The following is a 19,683-nucleotide window of genomic DNA, read 5'->3' as shown; positions in this document are numbered from 1 at the left end:
ACACGCAACCGGACCTAACTTATTCCCTTCACCCCTAAGCTGACATTGTGCTGGAAGCTACGAGCTTGCCGGACCAATCAGCCGCCTGCGTTTCATCACCTGACTTCATTCTCTACAGCCACATTTGCCACGCTCACGTGGCAAGTGTGGCTGGCCGAACGAGAACGTAGCTTCAACAGCACTGTCAGCTTCGGAATGAACGGGGTGGGGAAAGCAACTTTTGTCTGAATTTTGAACGACGGGCTAATCTTCTAGGGGGACAATGCCTCTGTCCGGCTTCACAAACCAGATTCCGAGCGAGAGGGGCCTCCCTTCTTTTCGTCTTCTTTAACTGTTTGGTGGAATGGGCGATTTATGAGTTGAGGAGGAAAGCTAAACAGGAAAAAGTTGGAAAAGCGTTTCATGACCCCTTTAACTATACTCCGAAGCCGAATTGGAGACAACAAACTCATCGAGCAAGACCATATCTTTCAAAACTTCAAACGCTCCAGAAGGTCCCATCATCAAACGACGTCGGTGCCTTAAGAAGACTTCTTGGCGCCGTTCAGTTACACATTCGTGGCTTAAAAGATCTCGAAGTTCACGCTATGTCCTACTCTGCGATGCTGAACGAGAAACTAATGAAGGTTCTACCAACCGACGTCGTCATCGAATATCATCGACAAAAATCCTTCAGCGGAGCTACAGAGCCACTAACGTCAGAAGGAGATCTGGAAAGGACCTTCAAATTTCTTCAGATTGAAGTGAAATGTCGAGAACGAAGTGGACTGACAACAGGGAGGACAAGTCTAGACAGTCGACCTAACACTAATAAGTACGATTCCAGAAGAAAAGGAACAAGAAGCTCCGGAGCTGTTCTAGTCAGCGGACTGCTTTTTCTGCTCTTTCAGAAAGTCTATGACGACAATCTCTTGACTGGCGCCCAGAGTTAAGCAGCAACAGTGAAGTTGTTTGACGAAATACAAGACATCATGCAACAGGCTGGCTTGAATCTTCAAAAATGGGCATCCAACAGCAAGACACTGCAAAGGTTGTTCCAGAAACTAATATGGCGCAAGACGCCAAGGTGCTTGGAATGAATTGGAATACGGAGGAGGACACTTTGAACTTGTCGTTGACCTCGACGTCGAACTTCTGGAAAACGAATTAAAGTACAAAGCGATATGTCATTCAAGCTGCCAATATAATCTACGACATCATCGGATTGCTATCACCTTTCACCATCCGGGTCAAGATTATGTTCCAGAAACTGTGGGTATTAAAGATAGACCGGGACATTAGTCTTTCTGAGGACATACAACAAGAGGGAACAGGTGGTGCACCGAGATTCCACAGCTACAAGTCATATCCATATCTCGATTCTTGTTCGAGGAACTCCGAGATACTACGCACAGTCCGAAGGCTTACGGCGCAGTTGTCTGCCTAAAAATATCTGACTCCGAGAACACAGTAGAAATACATCTACTACTTGCAAAGGCGCGAGTAGCACCTCTTAAAAAGCTGACACTCCCTCTCCTAGAGCTGATGGGAGCTCTCATCGGTTCTAGATTACCGCGCTATGTAGAAAACACGCTGTCTCTTCAAGACCACGAAGTATACTTCTGGACAGACTCTACCATAACGTGGAAGTGGATACAAGGTCAAAGTCACCAGTGGGAGACATTCGTTGCTAATGGAGTGAAGGAAATCCAAAACAACACGCCTACAGTTCACTGGAGATTCTGCCCGGGTAAAAAAAAACCCCGGAAGATTGCCTAACAAAAGAACTCTCCGCGTCCAACCTAAAGTCAAACAACTTGTGGTGGACTGGTCCTTCTTGGCTCAAGAAACCGTCACCCGAATGGCCACAGGCGCATCCCGAATGAGACGACCTAGACGACGTGGAAGAAAATGAAATCAAAACCAATATAATTCAAGTAACAACTACCGTAGACGATCCTGTACTTGATTTGCAACGTTACAGCGAGCGCTCAAGGGTCCTACGCGTCACTGCTTGGATTTACCGTTTTAAAGAAAACACTGGCGCACTGAAGGAATCGTCTAACCACCTTTCAACGGCAAAACTCAAAAGGGCGGAACAATACAGGATAAAGGTCACACAAAAAATGAGTTCTCGGAAGAACTTCAAAGCATACGAAATGGAAGGCCGCTGAACAAGTCATCGAAACAAAAAGATTTGAAACCTTTCATAGAGGACATCGGAGTTTTACGCGTAGGCGGTCGTCTCCAACAACTAAACGCATCAGAAGACCTTAAACACCCCATCATACTCCCCACGCACATCGCTTCACCGAGTTGCTTATATGCAGCGCACATCAGCCGGTACTTCATGGAGGAGTAGCAGAGACTTTAACTGAATTGTGCGAGCAGTATTGGATTGTACGCGGAAGACACGCCATAAAGAGGTCTCTGCAAAACTGCACCAGATGTGCAAGGACAGACTTGAAGGCCGCATCAGCCTCTATGGCACCACTGCCAAAAGAACGCATTGAGGTGACGCACCCATTCAACGTCGTGGGTATTGATTTTGCTGGTACACTTTACACAAAGGAACAAGAGAACGAGAAGTCATATGTCGGCATCTTCGCATGCGCAGTCACACGAGCAGTTCACCTCGAGCTCACAAGGAGCACATCTGCACAATCATGCTAGATGAATCTACGTCGGTTTGCTTCCACAAGAGAACTGCCAAACGCACTTTATCAGTCAACGCTTTGACATTCAAGACACTTGTAAGAGACATATCAGCTGTCTGGGAACTGCTCCGACATCAGGATGTGCAAGACTACGTCGCCCACCATCATATCACATGAAAATTTAGCGCCAAAAGAGCCGCATGGTGAGGAGGTTTCTGGGAAAGAATGATACAGACAGTGAAGACCTCCCTCAGGAAGGTTCTAGCACGAAGCTATCTTAATTTTCAAGAGTGGTCGACGGTATTACAGGAAGTAGAAGCCGCCGTGAACTCGCGTCCTTTAAAATTTCTCTACTCAGATTAACAGGAACCAACAATTCTAACACCTGCACATTTTCTGGTAGGAAAACGCTTTCTGTCGTTACCGACAATGAAGCAAATGAGCTCCACCCTGCAGACATCGCGTGAACCAAGACGACGATGGCGCTACCAAGAACTAATTTCACAGCAGTTTTGGAAGAGGTGGATGAAGGAGTATCTCTTGCAACTTCGCTCTGCCTACCACACTCCATCCAAAAACACAACGCCTATTGCTGTCGGGGACGTTGTGGTTATTCACGATGCGAGACGACCAAGAGCAACGCGGAAGGTGAGACGAATAACAGGAGTGCACATTGGACGAGACAGTATCATTTACTCGTGTGAAGTGCGACTGGAGGACGGACAAACTTTTAGGGGACCAGTCCAACTTCGTTACCCACTGGAGGTCTGCAACATGTCCGCGGTTGGAGCCTGTTAGACATAACAGCATCTCGCGACTGGAAGAAAAGACGTACGAGGAAAAGGAGGATCTCGTGCCATCCAAGGCCCGGCCACGCAGCACAAGTTTTTTTTTCTGGACTGATCGTGCAATCGCTATGACGAGCTGTTCATATTAAATCGCTTTTATATGAGAGGCTGTTGGAGGAAGTTTTTGCAGCATGCTTGTAGCGTGAGAGCTCATCATGCAAGGCATCCGGCTGGATTCTGGGACTTCTTCAGCAAGGAAAGCACTTTGTGACCAGCCTGGATTTAAAACGATGTGCCATCGACATACCCGTGAAATTTTTGAGGGTAAAGATGATGGCGAGACGCTCGTTTTCCGTTACGGAGTAGTCGCATTCGGCTGCTGCCATCCTGTGGCTGGCGAGGGCAACCCGCAGAAGAACACGCTTATGTTCCTGAAGTAGTGATTTAAAACCGCAAGAAAACGACGGACACAGAAGGAGACACAAACAAAGCGCTTTGTGTGTGTCTTCTTCTGTGTCCGTCGTTTTGTTGTGCTTTTTAATCATTAGAAATCACCAACTTGCCCAACTTTCTACCCTCCTGAAGCAAGACTGCACCACGCCCACTATTGCTGACATCTATATGAACAACAAATAATTTGTTGAGATCCGGCAACCCTAAGGAAGTAGCGTCGGTTATGACTATATAGTTGGATCATTAAAAAGTTCTCATTTGACGAGAGTAAAAGTTCTAAAAACCCAACCTTATAGCGTTTGGCCAAACTGCAGGGCTGACTTGTCAGCCTTGCTGAACAGAACCCAATACAACATTTATTTACAAAATACTAGTCCATCTGGTGCCAATTATGTCCCCGCTGGGGCACATCCTGAATAGCAGACGGGCGTCCAAAGAGGGCACAGCAGGGTGGCGTGCAACGACGCATTCCCGGCACATCACCTACTCCACTCAGGGCCGGCCTTAGGGGTGGGCGACGTGGGCGGTAGCTCAGGGCCCTATCAAAAGGAGGGTGCCGCCGCGCTTCCCTTTTGAATTTTTTTTAGCTTTTAAACTTATTTTATTACGGCGCACAACATGACGCCATATGCTTGATCGACTTTTGGTGTTGCAATACAGTTCTCGTCTTGAAGTAATAATGTTTATTTTTTTATAGTCACATCTTTGCTAACAACGTGGTGTCGTACCTAGTAGCTAGTGGTGTATAAAAAGGGAAAGTGGGGGGGGGCACCACGGCCGGAGTTCACCCAGGGCGCTTGATGGTGTAAGGCCGGCCGTGATTCCAGTCAACTTTATTCCTTTTTTGTATTCTTTTTGTCAGGGGGAGGAGCTTTTTCTCGCTTGCGTCCTTCGAGAGAGGCGTGGAGTGTGCTCATCACGTAAGCGCGGACAGCCACTCAAACCCTCTGCTGGCTTTTGTCAAAGCATCCGTTGTTCCCATCGGGGACCAACATCGAAAATAAGAAAGGGGAAGGGACGAGAGCGGAGGAAGCCGTGTTGTTTGCATGGCTGCTGCCCAAACTGAAAACGGACGCGCGGACAGCAGCTTTCATTCCGTATGCCGGTTCTGTGTAAGTTTACTCAATCTTCCGTGTAGTGCTTAGACGGCCGTTTATACCCTTGTTGCGTGGGTTGTTTGAAAAATCATTGGTTACAGGTAATTAGAACTCCCCCCTCCCCTGTTTTTTTTCCAACTGAACTGATACCGTGCTACACCCCTACTTTGATACCAATTGAAACCTAAATAGAACCAAATCTAATATTACATATCTTTAATTGGTGTAAACATTTATGATAGACAGTTTTTTTAGAAGTTTTTTGCTTAAGATATAATCACCTTTTTTAATAAAAAAAGACATACTCTTCAAGCTAGAGCAAGCAAGAAGGACTTCACAAAAGGCCCATTCACATTTCCCATTTGCATACGGCATATAGTGCGCCGTATACAATGAGACCGAGACGACGGAGCATGAGGTTTTACAATTCACGTAGTATCATCCGAGCAATCCTGATGAGTACCTGATGGATATGATGGGTGTGCCGGGGTTTGCTGGCGGGCGCGGAACAATAAAATTCATTAAAAGGGATAACAAAGAGGAGGACGGTAGACGAGTGGAAAAGCTCTAGAGAAGTGCGGTATTACAAAATAGGTAAGTTAGACGATTTAACCATGGACAATTTAAAGCGAAAATTAAAAGGAAGGGCTGTAAACATTCCTAGGTTAGGCGGCACAAGCCACGACCCCATACAAACGGTATTGCCAACACGATCTATCCGTCCATTCTTTAAGTTCACAACAGCGCTGGCTTGAGAGACCTACCAGGAGCGTTATAAAGACAGCTTTGATCTCTGCATGTGGCCCTCTCACAATTTTCGCGGCTACAATTCTATCTGGTTACCTCCAGTTTCCTTCTGAAACAGTAAGTGCATTAACCCAGGCCATCGTTGACAGTGCGAAAGCGTTACCACCTTGAAATTAATTCATCCAATTTCTGTCCAATTGGCTTAACAAATGGATCATGCAAAATTTTCGAACTTGTTATTCACTCTCCTCGTGTAATATTTTTGGAATCAAACGCCTTTTTTAATCCATGTTAACATGCCTTTCCCAAATACGTTTTCTGCGAAACACAACTTCAGTCTTTCAACCCCAATCTGCATGCAATCTTTGACCGGGGGTCACCGGCGGACTGTTTATTCTTCGATTTTTCGAACGCTTTTGACAAGTCGGTTGTCAGTTACGTCTGTAGAAACTGAATAAACTTAATATTTACCCAAATATAATGAACTTGATTGAATGATTCTTTTTAATTACTCCCAATTTGTAGATGTCAATGACTTTTCTATTTCATTATCTTCGATGTTCCACAGGTTTAAGTTTTATGATCATTACTTCTTTCTTTCTATTTAGATTAACGACCTACCAGCCTGCATTTTATCCCCTGTCTGTTTGTTTTAAGACTACCGTTTTACTGACCTTGCGATATTGACGGGCAATGACATAAGCTTGTTGCAGTCTGTGTTAATATCAATAACTTGCTTCGTACATGTATAATGTAACCAAATATCACTATGTGAAATTAAATGCGCGTGTCTCGTCGTTGTGCCATTTTCCGGCTTACTTCCTAAATCATATTTGTTTGAAGTCTGTGTGTTGTTACAAATACCTTGGTGTTCACACAACATCTAACCTTTCGGGCAACATTCACAGAGCACGTGATTAACAATGGTAAGTGTTTGCTTGGTTTTCTGATGAGAAATTTTAGAACAGTTTTCTCGTTCCGTGAACTTTTCTATAAGTCACTGGTAAGATCACAGATTGAGTACGCAATTCTCGTCTCGGACCCCGCATAGAAAACCTCATTTTCTCCTTAGAATCAGTTCAAAAGAAATCGAGACGTTTCATAATTTCTACGTATCATCGTACTGCTACTATAACCTCTATGAAGCTTTCATTAAAATCACCGAGTCTTGCTTTGCGTAGGTAATGTTACTCACAATCTCTATTACGCAAAATGTACTGTCATTCTTCCCTGCGTCATCTTCTACTAACACCCCCTTCTATATTTTGTGTCGATCAGACCACCAAAACAAGGTTGGTGTTCTTTTATGTAACAATTCTTTTTTTCACTGTTTCAGTTTTCGCATGTAAAATGGAACCGCCTTTCACACCAAATTGCAACCACCCATGACCAAGCTACTTTCAGACATGCTTTTTCTAACTTTTTGTTTTATTCTAAACCATAACCTTCTGTGTGTGTGTGCTTTTTGCCATTATGTTCTTTGCCAAAACTGCAGCTTGGGCGGGTTGGTTGAACATATTACTGGCTTCACAGTGCACAAATATCACACACACACTAGTCGTGAGCTGCGAGTTCAGCACGGTGCGTGCGAGTGCGTGATATATGTGTGCTGTGAAATACGAAATATTTTATTAGCGTTTTTCACCTGTTTCCTGACCTAGAGTGTAAATAAATAAACAACTTTATAAATAACAAGGCACCCTCACCTCAGTCGAGGCAGGAGAGCTCATTTGAGTTTAAGTGGCGTTAGCGGCTTAATAACAGATTGCACTGCCATGTAACTGGTGTATTTATTTATTTATTTATTTGATACCCACAGCGCTTTCGGCATTACAGTGGGGGGGGGGGGGGTTATACACAAAAAATCAAGTATGACGTAACAGGTACTACATTTGAAACATTCATAAAAAGACAACCAATCGAACAAAAAAGATTTCGCGAACATGAAACAACAAAGTCACAACTATCGCGACACACGGAGAAGATTGCAACACGTTTTACAAAAACATTATTAGAATCATGCTATGAACCTTTTCAATCGAATGACGTGACTGTTTCTAGGGCAGCATAAAAAGCATCATTGTCTATAACAGACGCTATGGTTGAAGGCAACCGATTCCATTGGGAAATCGTTTTAGGGAAAAAAGAGCTACTGCCCAAGTAGCACAACACGCCGGGTTGGGCATGGGGCGGTATTGGCCTGCCGGGGTACTGATACCGGCCAGTACCGGAAACGCCCCAAGGGGCGACATTGGCCGGGCCCAATGCCGGAATCCGGCCGGTACTGGGAACTTATTGGGAAACCGGGATGCCGGGAATAGGGGATGTTCCCAGCGAGCTCCCGGCACAGATCCCCGGCATGGAACCGGTGGTACGGTAGGAAACCATCAGTGTGCCAGCGTGTTTCCGGGTCAGAGCCAGTCCAATTGCGGATTAGTCCCAGCGTAAAAACAGATCAGTGCCAGCGTAATTGCAGGTCATTGCCTGCGAAATTGCGGATCAGCACCAGCGTATGCGTCATTCAGTGTACTTACCATAGAACCAGCAGAATCTAGCTGTGTCAGGCTTTAAAGCCCAGGAATGACATTTTACTGCATTTTTAAACAGCTAACTTCTCAGTAGATCAAATTGACTTAAATGTGGAAATGCTAAATTTCTCAGTCCAAACTATTTTATTGGTTTTCATATCTTTTATAGGTGCTGACCGTTTTTAACATGTTTTTCGGACGAACTGAAAAAAGCCGGTTTAGTATTTGTGCAATTTTAAGAAACAATTCTGTGTGAACAATTGATTTTCTCTATGTGTACAGTATACTCATGGCAATTATTGTATACTCGTTGAGACGACATGTCCCATTCATCTGTCGCCCAGATGCATATTGTGGGTAGTACAAGAAGGGAACATACAAATTTTTTTTTACCGTGACATTCTTTATTGTGACTCGTGCATCCATAGCAGCTAGCTCCTCAGCCAGAGTGTCCCTCATCGTCAAGGGCGGTTGGAACCACCAGTGGAGTGTCCGTCTTTTTAACTCTATTGCCCTTGCCCGCCTCCCTGCCCGTCAGCCACTTCTGCACCGCGTCCACGCTGCACGAGTGCAACTTTGTATGGCACCTGTAAAGAGAATTGTCAGATCACACAGATTAGTTGAGGGATAGGGGAAGCCAATATCTTGCATATTAGCTACACACAAGGTGCTGTTCACACACTGCAGTTTGTGAGCGTTTACTTTGTGTAAATATAGGTCCCTCACTTAGCCTGCGATTCAAAGGTGACAGAAAGAGAGCACCACAGAGGTGGAGATTGTGGGTTTGGCTACCACGCTAAGGTGCAGATTCTATGGAGGCATATGGCTATTTCACGCAACATCCTATTAATCTGAAATGGGGGGCGAGACGGGGCGGGAGGCGAGAAGGGGTGGGGTGCAGAGACGAGTGGTTAAAAAAAGAGCAAAACTTCCCCAACTGACACTCTACAGACCAAGGCCTCTAAATGGTCGTCATTAGATTTTCAACCTGGAAACTAACAGGATAACAAGACAAGAGCAACAAAAACCTTTTTTCACTGTTCCTTCAAGACGCTGTTTTTCAGTATGAAGGTTCCGAGAATGATAACACAGGAGATATTCATAATAAAAAATGCAAATCAAAATTAAAAAAAAAAAAAAAAAAAAAACATATTGCAAGACTTAAAGAGAAACTGAAGCTGTTCTGTATTTGAGGAAGAACACCAAAATCGTCTTGATATGGCATCCAGGATCACAAATATCGAGTTCATTTTTTCAATCTGGTGCATGGAGGCTGCAGAAATTAATTTCTAAAGTACAGCTGAAGCCCCTCCTTCCCGGGGCGTGACGTCATGCTGGGAGTTTTCGGAATTTCTGCTCTCGCTCATCTTCAGCTCCTGTCAAACCTATGCGCGTGAACTCTTGTATTTGTAAAAAGGTCAGAAATAGACGCCACAACTGGCATCAGTGTGGAAAAATACAACTGGCAAGCTTGCAATTGCACGCGCCGCCCACACGAGCGACACGTGCTTGGCTCCCCAAAGATCCTAGTACGACGTCACGACTGCTCTGAGGCTTTTCATGTTTTCTCGCGTCTAGTTACACCTTCGGGGAAAACGAAAGCGATATTCAGATTCACAGGACAAAAATACGCCAGAAGTCACCTATAACTCGTTTTTTTTGTCAAAAAGTGTCAGTTTCCCTTTAATTGTCAACATATTTCAAAGATTGTGCTTGTCTATTGAGCTCCAATAGAGATACCATCAATTTAATAGCTAGTAAAGAATATGCATTACCGATGACCACCTTACACATCATGGCGTCCTTGAACCTTGACTTTCCTTGGTAGCCCAGAAGGGCCGGAGAACTGCTCCTGGACTTGCTTTGAGAACAGGCGTCCCACCATCTCTCGTACCACCTTCTGCAGGTTCTTGCTGTCTCCTAGAGACACGAGCTGCTCCTCCTAGAAAGACAAAATGTGTTCTCAATATATCAATAAAGTTATTTATATGCAGATACAATGGTATGAACATGTCTCAAGTAAGAGAATGTGAATGCCCAGGTAAATGCAGCAAGCCACACTATACATGCATCAAAATGTTACAATATTTACTAGAGAGAGAATAAAAAATATTAGAATATATGGCATCTCAACCTGTCTTAGACGAAACCAGAAAGATTAAAATATTCCCCTTCATACTCCGCTAAATCTCATTAGTCAGTCAAATTCGTTGCAACGTTCAAATTGTGCAAACGTTTTCATGGATCCTCTTTGCCCATCAGCATCCACTCAGTAATTTTAATAATGTATGTGGTTCTCAAAACAGTGCATTCAAGACCCTGCGCATCTTGACTTTGTTAAAGCTTAGTCTAGCTGCCGGCTAGTCACCCTACAAATGTATCACCTATTTTACGACTTTACGAAGACTGGAATTGAAAAAGGCATAAAAAGGCAGGAATTGACCAAAACCGTCATCCTTAGTTGCAAAAAATGGCAACAGCAGCACAGTATGAGTAGTTACCTTTCCATATTTTTGTTTAGTGCTGACTCAGTTGTGGCCCTGTAGGCCAATGAACTAACTTACTCAGCTCAAGCTCGCCTCGTGTAATAATTGCTTGTGCAACTACCGTATGCTATGCCTGGAGACACAGCTACGCATGCACTCACACCCCCTGAATAAAGTGGCGGATGCAATGACAGTTACTCTTTCACCTTGGAAAATTTGATTTCCTCTCATAGGGTGACCTTCGGTTAGGATTTTGGAAATGCACTACTAATGTAAAGTAAAGATGGAATTAATTAAGATTTATCTGGCAACCCCTTATAAATTTGTTTGGGCATACGCATATGGTGGGCACGCTCAAAAGCGATTTTAGACCAGGCTAAAAGTTATTTTCAAGCATGTACCTTTACTTCTGTAGCAGATGCCGAAAGCACAAATGAATTTATTGCCCTAAATATTTAGATCTCTTGATTATAGCCTCAAGTGAGAACAGGAACAAAACTAAAAGAAGCCCAATATATACTACAGCATCTCGATCCTTCTGTCAAGCAAGCATTAAACACAAAAAGCACGCAGGCAGGTTTGTGTGTGCTCCGCACACATACTCACGGCGAGAGTTGTTGCAGGTGCGGAATTTAACTTCTAAGGATAAAATGGGCAGAAGTGTCGTAGCAAATCAGCATGATTTATGATTATTTGCAGGCCGACATATTGTAAGCACCCAAAGGCATATATGTTGGGCGATTTTACTTCCCCCGTTGTGAAATGCTTTACTTAAAAATATTTCAAGAAGCGGCAGTTGAAAAAGACATAAAATGCCGTTCAATGAGGTTGCACATGAAGGCCTCTTGTCTACACGACCTTCGGGTGGAAAGAACTGTTCAAAAATGTAATGATGCACAAATATTTAATTTTTGGTGGCCACCGTCCATCATTTCTCCCTTCAGTAGCCTCTATGAAACGCAGTTTGACAATTGCAAAAAGCTTACGCAGGCTACTAAAGCTGACTTACAAAACGTGCAACTGGCGTTGCGTCGCCTTGACACAATTCTATCGCACGGTTCAGTTTAAGGGTACCCCTTAAAATAAATAGCCTTCCATTGTGCATTGGCTGTGCATGCACTCTGCTGTTATAAATAACAGAAGGCCCGTAATGAAGGTAGGGCAACTTACTCATTTTTAATTTGCCACCGACCGTGCTTCAAACATAGTTTGGGTGGACATCCATTTGAAATATTACGGTAAAAGGCTTCAGTCCACATTCCAACCCCATTTGCATAAATATTCAGATAACCCAAGTTAAACCACAAAGTAAGAATCGTAGCCTTATGCCCGTCAATATTGTGAAAAAGAGGACACATAAATACCGGCAGTGTCCTGTTGGTGAAGTTCTTCAGCTGCGCTTCTGCAGCATAAGCTGTTCCATGTTGCGGAGAGGCATCAGGAACAGCTCGGGTGGTTCAGGCCTGGCCAGTTCCTGGGGCGTCGCCTGTTCCCCGGGCCTCGCCTGCTCTCCCTGGTGCTTGAAAGACACCACGTGCCCGAGCACCTGCCCAACAGACTTGCAGTTCCCTGTTCTGCTGCTGTAGGTGCCCATTCTGGATGTGCAGGTCTATCACGGCCTAAGCAGCTGAGCGTCGAAGGCTGCAAGATAACCAAAGCATAAGAAAGCATTATCCATTTTGCTGATCAACATTATGCACTGATGATGCGAAGAAACTTTTTCAGAAACTTGGGTTTCGGGAAGTTTTAGAAGAACGCTTGAACATTCAGGTTTTTCGGATGGTTTGGGTAGCTTTGAAACGGTTGCCAGACACAGTGAGTGTTTCAAATTTTTGTAAAAATTTAAGAGAAATTATTTTTTGTATGCAATATTTATAAATTTAATATAAAAAAAATGTGTTAATCAAATAAACTTTCTGAAAAGGAGACACAGCCCCAATTTTCAGAACTTCCCAGTTTCGGCTTGTACGGTCAAAATGAATGCTTCCACAAAGTTTTATGATGTTTTTTGACAATCAAAGGAAATAACAATACTGATTCGTCGGCGACGCACGCAAGACGCGCTGCGCTTGGCTGCGATAAGCACCAGTTTAAAAATCTGATATATAGGTCCGTGCCTATTAGGCCTAGCTTGGTGCCTGTACCCTTGTTGGAACTGCCATTTTCTGGGCTTTCCGGACGGCCTTTTTTTTAAACTATCAACCGTCTAAGGATGGGAGAGAATCCTGTTAAGAACACTTGCCCTGGTATAGAAAACGAAATTGGCTGCAGGCGGCTGCTCCGTGGTCACATGATACCTCGCACTTAGGCATATGACGCTTTAGAATGAATTGGCACTTCCAAGTAAAGCACAGGTCATCAATTGCGCCCCTTGTTAAATAGCAGAAGTTCCCAATGCAACTTTTTTTCTATCGTTTCACTTGCAGCATACAGCGTGTAACAGATGATCCACCTTTCTTCGGTTCTGGTAGCAGACGACGCAACGGCGTCTTGTTTCCCGCAGCAAATGACACTCTAGGGCAGATAAGCCCTCCCTCTTTACTCACGTTAGCAGGCAACGTGTCTGTTAAAGAAAGGTCAGCTCCCTCAGTACAAGCCTGCCGAGATCTCAATTTCACAAAACACCAAAATCGGGCCATTAGTACAACATTTCAAGGTACAAACAGAAGCTGCACAGCATGGCGCCGAAGCGAACTTGCTGCACCTAAAAACAAGCCTCTACGCTCTCCGTCGAACCTCTTCAGAGTAGGACAGCACCACGGCCGTTCTTGGCAGCATGCAATGCTTTCCCACAGCATTACGAGAAAGTTTTGTGCCCAGTAGCGTATTGAAGGACTCGGTCACCACTGTAATTGTGCATGTGTCACTACGAAGATTATGGAGCTAACTAAATTGAGCAACAGCACGCAAGCTAATCTGGTCAAGCATGCTAACAGAGGGCAGATCAAGAATGTGTGCTAGCACATTATCAGGACTTTAGGTGAAAAGGAACAGTACAAATTAATACTTACTGCATTTCTGCAAACTTGATGCTCTGAACGAAGGCCAGTAAGGGTCTGGTGCTCGGTACGCTCGCACACGAGACAAGATGTCCGCCCCAAAATTTTGCTTGGCCTCACGCCGTTGTTTCATACTCACGTCAAACCACAACAGAGGGACGGGCGCCACCGTTATTTCGTCATTCTCTTCGATGAACAGTACTCCTCCTCACTAGAATAAAAGGCGTGGTCAGACATGATGTTCATTCAAGTTACTTCACACTGTCACGTCTTCGCAACCTTTAGCATATATTATAATAACTCCATGGCTATATCCCCATGCACGGCCACAATGAAACACGACGGCGTCGCATTCCGGTAACGCCAAATAATAAAAGTAGCAGTAAAAGAGAAAAACGGTGCTCATTTCGCGTAAAGGTCTGTTTAGACCATGCTTTGTAGCTTTTTACTTGCAACGGTTTCGTGATACCGAGGGTTTGTGCCAATAGCTTATTTACATCCAGTTTTTCAAGCAATGGCAATGGCGTTTCGACTATACTCCGTTCATTTTTAAGCTGAGACTAGAAGCTCCGCCTTCAACGCAAGCTTTCTGCCCTTGCTAACACAAGTGCGATCATGCAGGCACGCAAAACCAAAGCACTGCAGAAGCCAGCGAGCTCGCACTGAAGGCGGAGATTCTAGTCTCAGCTTAGGGGCGAACGAAGTATACATTCCTTGCATAAGACGAGACGCTAGGTAAGGACGGGGCCCTGTGCCATGCCGGTGGTGGACTGCACAATGCGCGGTTGTGCTTACCAAGGCGTAGGATGCCGCTAACTGCCTGGACATACCGTAGAATACCGTGCATCTGCCCATTCCACATTAAGCGCCCATTACCAAATTTTTGAGATCTGAGGAAATACGAACAGTACATTTATATGTAAAATTGACGACCGGACAAGCACCCATCCCCCATTTTTTTGCGATTATTTCCAAAGTTTGAGTGCGCGCTTGCCCGGTATTTAACGGTACACCGTATTTTCATAGAAGGAACCTAGTTTTGTTAGATGTGAACTCGGAAAAACGAGCCGAGCTTACGATGATGACGGTTAGCCAGTACGTGCGGAATTTTTCAGCATTGGTGTGATTGCGCTACGAGCAGAAAGTTTCGATATACCGCTAAGTTATAATGCAAAAAAAAAATGTTGTGTCGAAAAAAAAAGTTGTATTGCGTGTCGCAAAATTTGACGAGCGGCTCTAGGAGTCGCCTGCAGAAAAATTGTTACGACTTTGCGAAGTATGGCAAACAATGCAAGGTTACCGTCATAATCTAAAACCTGATGCAAGGATAAATAAAATAACGGACAAGCGTCTCGCGGACGGCACAAACCGATGCCCCGCCAGCAGTGTCTCGGCGAGCTAGCATGCCTCTACCAACACGGCGCGGTCGCCCCCGGAGACCGCCTTGATCACCGGACACCGCGCGGTGCCAGCCACCAGTGCTAAACCCCCCACCCACACACACACGCACGCACGCACGCACACACGCACGCACGCACGCACACACACACTCACACTCACTCACTCACGGATTAAGCGCGACGATGGGATGACGAGCTAGCGGGACGGTGAGACGACGCTCCTGACGCCCGACTCCTACTTCTATCTTCTCCCCTCACCCTACCCCAAGTCAGTGACAAATGCGCCTAGCGCGCGTACACGATTGACTCTATCCCCCCCCCCCCCCCCCTCCCTCCCTCCCTTAATTTTACTTCAACGCTTACAACAACACACGGAGGCAACGCCGACCGATCGCCGTCTCGCCGGGCTAGCGGCGCGACACTCGTCCATACTCGGCCGGGAGCCCCGAAGGTGCGACTCGAAGCGTGGAAACAGCGCGATGCAACGAAAGGCAAAGGGCATCTACACTACGAACGGGCAGAAGCCGATGCAAAAACGTGCGCGAACGTAAACAGAAAAGTGCCGCCGCTCGCCACTACGAAATAAAACGCGGCCGCATCCCTTTCCTGCTGCTCGTACTTTCTCTTACTTGACGGCTACTCTGTCTTGCGGGACATGCCGACGAAACGATCGTCGGGATACGGCGAAGGGCCGTCAACACCGTCGAGTCAACCACCAGAAAGCGTTGTTGAGCAGAAGTTGGTTTACTAGGCCTACATACGACGAAACCGACAGAACACGAACATCAAAATCAAAGCACAGGCGGTAACTTCGAGCGACTTCTGCCTCACATAGATTTACATGCAGCTCTTTCACTCGCCACCACGGTCACATACAATTTTTCAACCCTGGAGCCACCGTACCTGAACCATGCCGCGAACCACGCCAACGTCCCGCTCGCCATTTGTTTTCGCTCACCTTGTCCGGCTTTGGATTGGATGCTGGATCGGCTTTCTAGCAAAGTCCATCAACAGCTGGCTCGATGCTGGATGAGGTCTGTTCTAGTCTAAACATGAAGTCGCAAATATATAATTGTGCTACTGTGGTACTCTATAAAAAAAAAAAGAAAGAAAAAAAAAAAAGAAACGGGGGCACGAAGAAATACACGACGCTTCGACGAAGTGCCCTCTGGGAACTAGTTGGCCACTCAGTTTCGGTTTCGATTGAGCAGCTTCCTTTCATGCTATCACGCCGTGACCGAATGCGCCGCTTGAGTTTTCGATTATCTGACTTTTCACGAATGTACAATACATTCATTCTCGAACAAAACAAAACGAAAACTGGGGCAATTTCCTTGCACACAAATTACTATGATGTCTTCCTCGTGTCATCATATATCGCCCACTCAAATTTTACGCTGATAGGGAATTAGGTTTTCGCAAACGCTGAGGTCGGCTAGCTACGACAGAGGCTCTAACAAGCGTCTCCTACTCTTTGCTAAGCCTTTTGGACGAGCTTTTACTGACGCCCAAAATCTGTGTCTGAACGGTGTGTTTGAAAATATCTCGGCATACTCAGCCAGGAAGAAAGCAAACATATAAATATTACGGCCATTAGCAACCGTCGAATGCGCTTTGAATAATTTCGTTCCTTTGGCACACCGCATAGAGGTTCACGCCCGTCCGACGCACTTCCGGCGAACGGTGCGACATTCTTCACACAATTGCTCGACTTTTGCTTTCTTAAAACGGTTTGTGTGTGGGAATGTGCCTATATGATTGCAGAAAATATTTATGTGCGTACGCGATGTCGAATATTAGTGGAATGCAAGCGGGTGGGGACTTAGCTTCGTGCAGTGCTGCGGGTCAGTACAGATAAGAGATAAGATGTGTGTTCAAATTGAGCTTTTCAATGGCGCCTCCAAGTTTTACCTCACGTACTTAGGCGTATTAAGAAAAAGAGTAGTTGCAAAAAAATAATATTTCGTCTATGGACGCACAAAACAAACTTCCTGACCAGCTGTAAAGGGTCGAGTTTGATGTATGCAAACTTATTGGTCGTTACAGCTTGTTGACTCGTACACAAGCAAGATACCCGAGCTACGCAGCGACGAGATTCCCAGCACTGTCTCGTTCACATATATCTCGAAACGCTAACAGAAAGGCTCGATAGTGTACAAAAATGCTACAAGCATGTGTGAAGACAAGCTATACGTCTCGGGCTTGTGTTATAGATTCGAGGTCTGGCCATTTAGGTTAGTTTAGAGACCAAAAATGATGCTCTCGTGACCAAAAAACGTGAGATCACGGCCGTTAATAGTCCACGCTGCCGATCGAAACCGAAACCATGCCACTCTCCTCCCTGGCCAACTACCGGTAGTTTCCAAAGAGCAACGTGCGCCGTGTTGCACGCAGGGGTTTATGGAAGTAGTCCATAGAATCCCCTAGCAGTGGTAGTGATAAGCAGATCTGGTTTTAATAAGCGCGTAAGAGTTAAATGTAGTGACCCTTTCTGGTTGAATATAGGGTGCACGTGATGTTTTGATTGTGATCATGCAGAAAGATGTAAGAAACGAATGTGCCGCCTGAACTGTGTCTTCCTCGGACAGACCGCTCGGACCCGGAGTAGTTCTCCGCGCAGCCTTTTTCGGGGGAGTACGATCTGTAGCCACTCGCAACATTTCAGTTTCGTTATCAACGTTGCCGCGGGGGAATGAAGGAGTTTCGCTGTTTTTTTGTTTCGATTGCTGGGTGGGCTCTCTTGCTGTGCTTGCTTTCGTTCCTCTTGTCATGACCGACTGGCTCGAGCATACTGCGGCGCTGACATCGCTGCAGTTAATTTCAGGAGGTCTAAGAAAACGCAGTAGCAGCGAAATCAGCGACAGCGACGAAGATACCAGCTTAGCTCCAGCTCGAGTGACGATGAGGCAGCCGTTCTCGGCGAATTCTTCGCCGACTCATTCGCCTTGCCAGCGAAGAGGCCCAAGATATGGCGTTACGTCGAAGACGTTGTGCGCACCTATTCGGATGAAGAGCTAGGTATGTCGTTTGCTAGAAGACAATACGACAAATTCCTTTCAGATGGAACTCGCCTTCCGAGATGACGGTCGCTTTACGGCATACGTGTTTGGTATTGCTTAATAGCTAGACCCTTTGCAAAACGTACAGCACCATGACGGCAGGAAATTTTGGGAACCCTCGGTACAGATCACGCGCACGCGCTTTCTCGTTGCGCCTCCGCGACTGCGCGCGCGTCCCGGCAGCTACCGCCAGCAGCCGTTGCAGCCATCCCGCCTAGTCGTACGTCGTTGCCGGCGTACCGTATCTGTGGCAGCGTAAAGGCATCGCGACAGGTGAACTCATTCCAATACGTTATTCGTCGGAACTTACCTTCACGTATTGAAGTGTCACCAAATCCATCTAGTTTGCACCGCAACCATGGCAGGTTTGGACCAGTTTCGACAAAGCGTTGGTGCAGCAGACGACAGAACCGGTACAAAGGAGAGGGATACGAAAGGGGCAGCCGTCGGATCGTCGCTCGCCCAGCCAGCGGCCTAACTCGGCTGCTTTGTTGCCGTGGTAACCTGTGCCTGCTCGCGTATGCCACGTGGAAGCCGGAGGAGGGGCGTACCGAGGACTCCCATCATTTGAAGCGCGGCGCGCGCGGGCTTTTGGGACTTTTGCAAAAGGTCTATTGCATCCTGCGGCTCGTACAAAAGCACTTGTAGTTGTCTTCATCGGGTTTATATAACTGTAAGGAAAAATAAATAATGCCTCAACGTCGGGGTCACCGTTAATAAAGTAGTAACAATCAACATTTTTGTCAAAGCATGAAGTTCCGATCAGAACTTCATGCTTTCAGCAAGATAGCAATGGGAACCGAAACTGTTAAAAAGCGAGGGCAGACGCTATGAAAGCGGTGGCAGCGCGTGCAACTGGGTGGATCGCTTACTGAGGCCGACCGCTCAACGACCGCTTGCGCGGAGCGCTCGGCATCTGCCTGGGCAAAGGGCTGGATCGCGCATCCCCGCTTGGTCGCTGCAGCTGCAGCGCGAGAGTGAAGCCACCGATCGGCGATTTTGCATGTTGAAAAATCGCGTTTTTGGAGCGTTGCGGAGGCTGGCGGCAACATGCTGAAGACACGTTTTCTACTCGTTCGTAGTCATTCGTCGAAGAAGCTCTTTAAAACCCGGTGTAAGCCCTGAGACTTGTCGTTGAGAACATGTGGAAGCGCAGTGCCGCAGTAAAAATGCCCAACTCATCGAAAGCAAGTTTCGCCGCCACGACGCAACGCGCAGGTCACGAGTGACCCGCGCGTTGCATCATTGGACTTTTTTCATAATGCAACGTGCGGGACCCTCGTGACGTCACACGTGACGTCAATTGTGACGTCATTATAGGAAACGTCCCATAATGCAATGCGCGGGTCACGAATGCGACTGCACATTGCATTATAGGACGTTTCCCATGACTCAACGCGTAGTTACGCCGACGGAGACGTTGGCGTCGCCGGCCCGCGCGTTGCATCATGAGACGCTTCCCATAATGCAATGCGCGGGTCACAAATGAG

The sequence above is a fragment of the Ixodes scapularis genome, unplaced genomic scaffold (genome assembly GCF_016920785.2).
Source record: "Ixodes scapularis isolate PalLabHiFi unplaced genomic scaffold, ASM1692078v2 PGA_scaffold1__304_contigs__length_218370807, whole genome shotgun sequence".
NCBI lineage: Eukaryota > Metazoa > Arthropoda > Arachnida > Ixodida > Ixodidae > Ixodes > Ixodes scapularis.
Note: the sequence above shows the minus strand (reverse complement) of the source record.